The sequence below is a fragment of the Rutidosis leptorrhynchoides genome, chromosome 6, assembly GCF_046630445.1.
Source record: "Rutidosis leptorrhynchoides isolate AG116_Rl617_1_P2 chromosome 6, CSIRO_AGI_Rlap_v1, whole genome shotgun sequence".
In the NCBI taxonomy this organism is placed as follows: domain Eukaryota; kingdom Viridiplantae; phylum Streptophyta; class Magnoliopsida; order Asterales; family Asteraceae; genus Rutidosis; species Rutidosis leptorrhynchoides.
In genome coordinates this window covers 284,873,727-284,884,934 of record NC_092338.1, presented here as the reverse complement: position 1 = coordinate 284,884,934, position 11,208 = coordinate 284,873,727, and the positions used below count along the sequence as shown (strand labels likewise).

Here is an 11,208-nt window from a genome sequence, read left to right as displayed (position 1 = left end):
TTTTTACTTTAATTATTTTGGGTCTGAGAATACATGCGCTTTTTACGTTTTACATACTAGGCACAAGTACTTAAACTTTATATATGTGTTGGTTATACAACGGCATAAACTTTCCACTTAGCTCGGTAACGTTTAGTCATTGGTTTTTGAACCGGTGAACGCGAATCTTAGATATGGATCCATAGGGTTTGACATCCCCACTCGGGCTAGTCGCGCTAGCATTTAACGGGTGTTTAATACTTCGTAAACATACGCACTCGCCAAGTGTACTTTTAGGGGGTTATAAACGTTAAGTTAGTTACCAAGTGCCCACGGTTAAACATTTACTTTTCATACTGTTTTGGAACGCTAAAATCTCATGGCCTACCTTACATTACTGTTACAACTTAAACTATAGCTCACCAACATTATTGTTGACGTTTTTAAGCATGTTTTCTCAGGTGCTTAGAGGTTTGTTGCTTCCGCTGTTTAGACTTGCTATCTTGCTGTTTAGACTTGCTGTTAAGGACCTGCTGTGCTAGAATTCCGCTGCATAATCTTAGAGATGTCTCAATCATGGAACTTTTCTTTTGCATTCGTAGTTTATGTTATTTTCAAATAATGACTTTGTAACGACCTTTGTGTCACGTTATCTTTTGTAAACGTTATCTTTTATGAATGCAAAACTGGTTTTCAAATAGCATGTAGTACTTGACCATGTAAAGATCATGTTGTTGACGAATCGTATACGATGGTTTTGTACGGGGCGTCACAAATACCCTCCTTTTGACTGTACCCTTTTGCTTCCAGTCTAGCCTTGTATCTTTCAATCTCCCCATTGGACTTGTACTTAATCTTATAGATCCATTTATTACCAACAGGTTTTCTGTCATTGGGAAGGTCTGTGATAACCCAAGTGTTATTTCTAATGAGAGCTTCCATTTCAAGGTTCATGGCCTTAACCCAATTGGGGTCAAGGCAAGCTTGCTCATAATCTTTTGGTTCAACAGATTTATTCAGATTAGACACAAAATATAAATTTTTAGAGTTTAACATAGAATAGTTGACCACTTTTTCTATACAATACTTAACTTTACCCTCAACCACAAAGTCATCAAATTTTCTAGGCATGACAGGATTTCTGGAAGCCCTCCTTAGATTTTCAGGTTCATTTTGAACCTCAGTTTGCTGTGACCCATCGTCAATGTTGACATCATTGCCCTCAGGAGAAGTAAGGTGATCATCTAAAGTTGCAGTAGGACTGTGATCAGGTTCATTGTCATTGTTAGAATGACTAGAGCCATGATCACCATCACTGCTGCCATCATTATCACTTACATCTCTCCCTTCATCACTGGTACTTTCAGTATTTGACTCAAAAAAGGTGAAATTTTCATGATTGAAGAAGTTTTTGCGATTTAAAACATTTTCATTACTCACAAAATCTTTTGACTTTAAAGGAAAAACAGTTTCATAGAACTTGACATTTCTAGAATACAGAACAATTTTTGACTCTATATCATAAAGTTTGTAACCTTTTTTCTCATTTGAAAAACCAATAAGAACACATTTTAAAGACCTAATTTGAAACTTATCAGAAGGATTTAAGACAGCAGCAAAACATAGACAGCCAAAACACCTTAGGTGGGAGAGATTGGGTTCACATTTAAAAATCATTTCATAAGGGGTCTTTCCAGAAAGCACAGCAGTGGGAGTCCTATTAATCAAGTAACAAGCAGTTAGAACACATTCACTCCACATATTCAAAGGTAAACCCCCTTGAAACATAAGTGCCCTTGCAACATTTAACAAGTGCCTATGTTTCCTTTCAACTATTCCATTCTGTTATGGTGTATAGGCACAAGTGGTTTGATGAATGATTCCTTTATTTGACATGAGATTAAAAAACCTAGAGTTCAAGAACTCAGTACCATTATCACTTCTAAAGGTTTTAATTTTAGCAGAAAACTAATTTTCAATGAGGTTTACAAAAATATTGACATTTTCATAGACCTCATCTTTAGTTTTTAGCATATACAACCAAACAGCCCTGGAATATTCATCAACAATGGTCAAGAAGTATTTAAAACCTTCTCTACTTTGAATTCTAAAGGGACCCCATAAATCAAGATGTATTAAATCACCAAGAGAATTGGACTTATGGTTACTTAGAGGAAAGGGATCCCTAGTTTGTTTTTCTTGGTGGCAAACATCACATGGATCATTTTCATGAATATCTTTTAAGTTTAACTTTTGTTTTAAAACTTTTAAGACTTGATTAGAAGGGTGTCCCAATCTAGAGTGCCAAAGTTTAGAAGACACATAGCAGTTACTCACATAAGGACTTGAATCAAACAAGTAAAGGCCATCATGTTGGCTACCAGTCCCCTTTATAGTCCCCTTTTTCAAGTCCTGAATATAACATTTAGAATCATTGAAGCTAACCATTAGTTTACTATCTTTGGAAAGCTTATGCAGAGATAGGAGACTGACACAGTATTCAGGAACAACAAGGACATCAAATAAGGTCAGATCATTGGTAAGTTTTAAATTCCCAACCCACATGATTTTGGCCCTGGTCCCATTTGGGTGACCAACAGAAAGATTAAATTTTGACACATCAATGACATCACAAAGGTGTTTTTCAGACATAGTCATGTGCTGATTTACACCAGAATCAATGATCCAACTGGGATAAATGGATTTGTTTTGAGAACAGTTGAAGTTAAAAAAATTAATAAAGTTAAAGTTAAACTCTTTGCGGTTGTTGACAAAAGTACCTGAAGCATTGGCATGACTGGAAGAGGCAGATGGCTTATCATTGATGAGGCTAAGAAGCTTCAACATTTGTTCATTTGAAAAGGACATGGGTGTGATAGGAGAAGAGGGGTTACCCTCATCTGAAAGGTTAGGAACACTTTGGGTGACACTGTTGTTAACAGATGGTTTGGGGGCAGTAGGTCTCCAATTACTAGAATTAGGACCATTTCTTTTAAAACCAGGAGGATAACCAATAATTTCATAACATCTTTCAATTGTGTGACCCAATTTACTACATTTCTTGTACTTAAGGTTGGTGTTGGGACCTCTATTGTGGCCATTATTGTTCTGAAATCTTTGATTTGAAGTTTGAGCAATGAAAGCAGAGGTATGTGGTTTTGGTGTGGTATCTTTTTTGGAGAAAACACTATGAGATTCTTCCCAAGATACCACAGCATAGGCAGTTTTAACATCAGGTAGAGGGTCTCTTAAAAGGAGATTGCTCCTAAAAGACACATAGCAGTCATCCAATCCCATGAGGAATTGCATGAGTTTGAGGGTCTTATTATGATCAGCAATATGGGTAGCAGCAGCACAAACACAAGTAGGTATGACAACCAGGGTATCATATTGTTTCCATAAAGCATTTAAGCCATGATAATATTCAGATAAAGATGACCCATTTTGTTTCAAAGAGTTGATTTTATGATGAAATTGAAAATAACAGATCCATCAATTTTATCATATGTTTCTTTTAGTTCAGTCCATACAGTTGAAGCATTTTCAGAAAAAATTAGACCAGGATAAAGTTCATCAGCAATAGACCCAAGCAACCAAGATAAGACAACAGAATTACATCTATCCCATTATTTAGAAAGCACTTCATCAGTAGTGTTTTTAATGCAAGTACCATCAACAAAACTAACTTTATTTATTGTTTCAAGAGCAAGTAAAACAGACCTACTCCATATTTTATAGTTCTCAGTTCCTTTTAGTTTTAAGGTGATAAGAGGTGTAGCAGAAGTATCACTAGGATGAAGGTAAAGAGGGTCACCAAACTCCAGTTTGGTAATTAAAGTGACTTCACCCATAATAACAAACCCACCAGAGTCAAGAACCACACACAGATATACCATACACAACCAATTAGACAGAAAATCACACAACAAACAAGATCACAAAACCTGTAAGGAAAAAGAGACAGGAACATAAAACAACAAGAAGAGGGCAAGAATCAACCAGATGCTTGATCAGGTTTTCACACGTTTCAAGAACGTGGATAAAGAGTTGGGCATCGGGATTCAGTCAACAAGGGTAAAAGAAAAGAAAAGAAGAGAAAGAGGAAAGAGACTCCCCTAGAGAGCAATTACGCTCTAATCACAGCAACAGAAAACAGCGGAAGAAGATACCAGATGGAGACCAGCACAGAACACGAACAGAACCAGATCAAACCCTAACCCTAATTTCAAAATTAGGGTTTCTTTCGATCTGATCAAATAACCAATAGATCTGAAGCCTACGCTCTGATACCATGTTAAAATAGATAAACCAACAGATCTTCAATCTTATTAATAAACCAATTATCAAGATTACACAAATATCCAATCGAACAGGCACAAGGATAACAGATCCGAATACAACCAGGTGACAAGATTAAGTGCCAAGATTACAGAGAGTGAAATGCAATAACATTAACAGGATCAATCAATTGAGACAAACAATTGATTGATCAACACAAGTTTGGATTTTCGGGAGAAAGTGAGAACAAAGTAATCGGCCGTAGCAACAGTGCCAAAAACGGGTGTTTAACCCTAGAGCATCACCAGCAAATATATACACCAAGAGCAACAAAAGCCACCCTCCATAAAACATAAATGTTACAACCAGTCCCTTGAACTATCAATCAGCAACAATAGCCCCTGAGGAATGAACCATCATGCAAGGAAGGACCAGAAACACTGCACCAGCAGTCCTATAAATAACAGACAAACAAAGCAAGTTAGAAATACCATTAACAAAAGATAAGCTTGATATTTCAACAATATATGATATGTAAATTTATTATTTAAAAGAAATACCCTTAAATTACAAAATGTTTTATTACATATAAGATATGTAAATTTATTATTTAAAAGGAATACCCCTTTTGGTAATTTTACATGGTAAGTTATCAAATAATCTGATATTCCAAACACTCAAAAAATCAATTATCTAATTATTGCGATATCAAACAACCTAATCAAATCCAAACAACATTAAACTAAATCACGTTTTGATACAGCTGATTATTTGATTATAATTATTTAAAACACATAATCATTTTTCAAAGCGCTAAGCTAAACACCCCTTAATAGCCATAGCCAATTGAAATTAAATATGAATAATAAGAGAACTAAGAAGATTTTCCAAGCTCTTCGGTCTCCTAGAGCTTCAACTTTTTCACAACTTCCACGTAAATTTTTGAATGGGGCCAACCTCAATCTGGGCCGAATAACAGCCCAACAAAAGGAGTCACTCGAAGCCCACCTTTCTTTTTATGTCACTCGGCTTCAATTAGCTTGTTTTTATTTGTTGTTTATTTCGTGACCTGCATGGGCCATTATTTTAAAGAAGTCAGGATGGCCGAGTGTTCTAAGGCGCCAGACTCAAGTTCTGGTCTCCAAAAGGGGGCGTGGGTTCAAATCCAACTTCTGACATTAATTTTGGGTTGTAGTTATTGAGTCAACAGCAAGCGTCGATTTATTGGCGACTTGACTGACTCTTAGAGCCTAAATTAAATTTCAAGCATGATTTAAAACTCATGGAAATTTGATTTTACCATTTTCATGGCGTATCAATTTTATTTTTTATTTTATTTTATTTTTTAAAAATTTTTTTCCTACTTATTGGCCGGAGGTCCACTCGGAAGCAATCTCTCTATCCGTCGAATAGAGAGAGGGATGATTTTCTCTACTTTTTAGAGTGTTTTCACTCTAGGTGGAGAAATATCTTGACTTTATTTTCGGATAGGGGAAGGATTGTCTACATCTCACCTCCCCCATACACCACTTATGTGGTATTGGGTTTTGTTGTTGTTGTTGTTGTTGTTGTTGTTGTTGTTGTTGTTATTTGTTGTTTATGGCCAAATGGTTTGTACTGGGGTCGTTCGATCTCTTGTATGTTTTTTGAATGTATCTTCATCGTTTTGTTGAAGGTACATATAATATATAATATATATATATATATATATATATATATATATATATATATATATATATATATATATATATATATATATATATATATATATAAAAGAGGTAACACTCCAGTGAGAACATTCTCACAGTTAAAAACAATGAGAACATGGGTATATATGAAATTTTACTCTCCTCCCCTATTTTTGTGCCTTTGAATTCTAATATTTATTTTTCTAAAAAGGTTATCTTTATCCGTCCAAATTTTAGTTTACTATTGAAATTAAGTATCATATGTCGCTAGCGATCATGTTTATATCTTAAATCTAAAATCTAAATTTGCATGGATGCAAAAAATTCACTGGAAGCAATTAATAGTAACGATGCTGTCATACATCAGCACCCAAATTTTTATTTTTGACGACATAAAAATCAATATGAACTATAGATAGCAAATCCAGTATAGTAAATCCAAACAAAAATCTACAAATTTTAAAGTCAAAAATAGAATGGCATCCATTGAGCCATGAGCGTAGTTACAACGTTGTTCGAGTTTGAAGGTAAACTCATATGCATCAAGAATTTCGATCGATTCACATGGATGCATGCACCCGAAACTTCAAGCGATGAGCATGGATGCAATCGAGGGTTTAATCGATGAAGGCGGATGAAACCAAAAGTTTTAGCAATTAGCTTGGATGCATTGTATTCCCGATGGTGATATTGTATGCAATCGAAGAGTAGAAGACTAGTATTTACGGGTAACATCACTAATAAATCTACTCGGAAAAAAAAAACCACAGGTCGTTCACCATATCGATATGAGTAATCTTAAGTTGTTTGTGATTAATGCTGTTTTTATCATTGCTTCCTGCATAGACGGTTATAGAATTAAAGTCAAAGAATTACTAGTTTAGTGGAGAAATTATAGGGGTGTCACTTTACATACGTGCCCTTTTTAATTATTTTTATTCTAAAAAGGCTTTAAATTATTATAACCATTGATTAAAGGAATGAAGGGTTCAGAAGTGTTCTCACAAAAGTTATAAATGAGAACGTTCTCGTTTGAACGCTCCTCTCTCTCTCTCTCTATATATATATATATATATATATATATATATATATATATATATATATATATATATATATATATATATATATATATATATATATATAGTAGAGGGATCAAATGAGAACCAATTTTGCACCAATTTTGCATTGAGAACTCCAAGAACTCACAAATTCGAGCAAAAATTGGGACGCGGCCGAACAAAAAAATTGATAGTCTAACAATTTTTAATTTTTAGTTATTAGATGCATTGTTTCTTGGTTCTACATTTTTATGTAGAACATGTATGACCCGAAAACTGTTTCGTACATATTGTATATATATCAAGCTGGCGACCATCAGAAACAGTTTTGGGCCGCGGCGCGTCCAGTTGGCCCGCGGCGCGGCTGGCATCTGACGGAAATTTCTGCTTTTTATTTAATTCAAGCGTGGGGTATTTTGGTCTTTTTACATGAGGCCGGATTTAAGGCCACTAAAAGGTTGGTTGGAGCTTTTAGTTCACATCCACCAACCTTATTATCTCTATCATTAAAGTTTTAGAGTGAGAAACATTTAAAGAGAGAGAAAGCTCAAATCTAAGAGGAAGAAGTTGTTTTCGGGCCAAAGTGTGTGTTTTAAAGTTGTTCATCTAATCACTAGCTACGTTGTGATTGTGGTGGTAAGCTCTAATCTTGATTTCCTTATTTTAATTTGCTTTAGGGTTAGGGTTTTGGGTTAGTGATGAACATAAAACCCATTTGTTAATGAATTGGAGGTCTTGGGTAAGTTTGACTCATGAGGACTTAAAGATGACTAACTTAGGGTTTTAAAATGTTAAATGTGTTTATGGGTCTTAAATGATTAGTAAAAGCACTAGCACACTTCGTGGTTGAGTCTCTGGGTGCTACTCGGGTTGTCGGTGACCCAAATGGGTGTGTTGCTTTAGAAATGGGTCAAACGAATCTTTGATGACCTAACTTGGTTAAGGTGTGTGAAAATGCAATAATCTTGTGTTAGGAAGTGTTTTAAGACCATATTTGGCATATGTTAGAGTTTTGGCAAAGTTGACCCAATTTTAGGGTTAAGGGTGCAAACGGGTTGAAATTGTACCATGGGTCAAAATGACCATAGAATGATAAGTGAGTTGGTTGGCCAACTTGATTTTGTGATTGATTATACGCATAATGTAATAGATACGTTACATTGAAGGTTGCAAGCTCGGCTATCTTTCACAAAAGACTTTGAGGTGAGTGGAGTAATTATACGTATATGTATATAACGTATTTATATGTGAATGTTATGGTATGAACCATCGAGCCGGTAGTGCCATAACATGTAAGTGACGAGTGTCGCGATGTGAACCACGAGCCGGTAGCATCAAGTGTGAACCACGAGCCGGTAGCACTATAAAATGAAGTGTGAACCACGAGCCGGTAGCACTATAAAATGAAGTATGAACCACGAGCCTGTAGCATTATAAAAAAAGGCGTGAACCACGAGCCAGTGTTGTAGTGACCCGAACTTTTCCATGTTTATATATATTAATTGAGATTGATATTTACATAATTAAATGTTTCCAACATGTTAAGCAATCAAACTTGTTAAGACTTGATTAATTGAAATATGTTTCATATAGACAATTGACCACCCAAGTTGACCGGTGATTCACGAACGTTGAAACTTGTAAAAACTATATGATGACATATATATGGATATATATATAGTTAACATGATACTATGATAAGTAAACATATCATTAAGTATATTAACAATGAACTACATATGTAAAAACAAGACTACTAACTTAATGATTTTTAAACGAGACATATATGTAACGATTATCGTTGTAAAGACATTTAATGTATATATATCATATTAAGAGATATTCATACATGATAATATCATGATAATATAATAATTTAAAATCTCATTTGATATTATAAACATTGGGTTAACAACATTTAACAAGACCGTTAACCTAAAGGTTTAAAAACAACACTTACATGTAACGACTAACGATGACTTAACGACTCAGTTAAAATGTATATACATGTAGTGTTTTAATATGTATTTATACACTTTTGAAAGACTTCAATACACTTATCAAAATACTTCTACTTAACAAAAATGCTTACAATTACATCCTCGTTCAGTTTCATCAACAATTCTACTCGTATGCACCCGTATTCGTACTCGTACAATACACAGCTTTTAGATGTATGTACTATTGGTATATACACTCTAATGATCAGCTCTTAGCAGCCCATGTGAGTCACCTAACACATGTGGGAACCATCATTTGGCAACTAGCATGAAATATCTCATAAAATTACAAAAATATGAGTAATCATTCATGACTTATTTACATGAAAATAAAATTACATATCCTTTATATCTAATCCATACACCAACGACCAAAAACACCTACAAACACTTTCATTCTTCAATTTTCTTCATCTAATTGATCTCTCTCAAGTTCTATCTTCAAGTTCTAAGTGTTCTTCATATATTCTACAAGTTCTAGTTACATAAAATCAAGAATACTTTCAAGTTTGCTAGCTCACTTCCAATCTTGTAAGGTGATCATCCAACCTCAAGAAATCTTTGTTTCTTACAGTAGGTTATCATTCTAATACAAGGTAATAATCATATTCAAACTTTGGTTCAATTTCTATAACTATAACAATCTTATTTCAAGTGATGATCTTACTTGAACTTGTTTTCGTGTCATGATTCTACTTCAAGAACTTCGAGCCATCCAAGGATCCGTTGAAGCTAGATCCATTTTTATATTTTCCAGTAGGTTTATTCAAGGAAATTAAGGTAGTAATGATGTTCATAACATCATTCGATTCATACGTATAAAGCTATCTTATTAAAAGGTTTAAACTTGTAATCACTAGAACATAGTTTAGTTAATTCTAAACTTGTTCGCAAACAAAAGTTAATCCTTCTAAATTGACTTTTAAAATCAACTAAACACATGTTCTATATCTATATGATATGCTAACTTAATGATTTAAAACCTGAAAACACGAAAAACACCGTAAAACTGAATTTACGCCGTCGTAGTAACACCGCGGGCTGTTTTGGGTTAGTTAATTAAAAACTATGATAAACTTTGATTTAAAAGTTGTTATTCTGAGAAAATGATTTTTATTATGAACATGAAACTATATCCAAAAATTATGGTTAAACTCAAAGTGGAAGTATGTTTTCTAAAATGGTCATCTAGACGTCGTTCTTTCGACTGAAATGACTACCTTTACAAAAACGACTTGTAACTTATTTTTCCGACTATAAACCTATACTTTTTCTGTTTAGATTCATAAAATAGAGTTCAATATGAAACTATAGCAATTTGATTCACTCAAAACGGATTTAAAATGAAGAAGTTATGGGTAAAACAAGATTGGATAATTTTTCTCATTTTAGCTACGTGAAAATTAGTAACAAATCTATTCCAACCATAACTTAATCAACTTGTATTGTATATTATGTAATCTTGAGATACCATAGACACGTATACAATGTTTCGACCTATCATGTCGACACATCTATATATATTTCGGAACAACCATAGACACTCTATATGTGAATGTTGGAGTTAGCTATACAGGGTTGAGGTTGATTCCAAAATATATATAGTTTGAGTTGTGATCAATACTGAGATACGTATACACTGGGTCGTGGATTGATTCAAGATAATATTTATCGATTTATTTCTGTACATCTAACTGTGGACAACTAGTTGTAGGTTACTAACGAGGACAGCTGACTTAATAAACTTAAAACATCAAAATATATTAAAAGTGTTGTAAATATATTTTGAACATACTTTGATATATATGTATATATTGTTATAGGTTCGTGAATCAACCAGTGGCCAAGTCTTACTTCCCGACGAAGTAAAAATCTGTGAAAGTGAGTTATAGTCCCACTTTTAAAATCTAATATTTTTGGGATGAGAATACATGCAGGTTTTATAAATGATTTACAAAATAGACACAAGTACGAGAAACTACATTCTATGGTTGAATTATCGAAATCGAATATGCCCCTTTTTATTAAGTCTGGTAATCTAAGAATTAGGGAACAGACACCCTAATTGACGCGAATCCTAAAGATAGATCTATTGGGCCTAACAAACCCCATCCAAAGTACCGGATGCTTTAGTACTTCGAATTTTATATCATATCCGAAGGGTGTCCCGGAATGATGGGGATATTCTTATATATGCATCTTGTT

The 11,208-nt window shown here is 34.0% G+C and overlaps 1 non-coding gene across 1 annotated transcript; it reads left to right on the top strand.

The window, feature by feature from the left end:
- The first annotated feature begins 5,351 nt into the window (after nt 1–5,351).
- On the top strand, nt 5,352–5,435 carry TRNAL-CAA (transfer RNA leucine (anticodon CAA)). Its single transcript has one exon. It is a non-coding gene; the product is annotated as a tRNA-Leu (tRNA).
- The last annotated feature ends 5,773 nt before the right edge of the window (nt 5,436–11,208 follow it).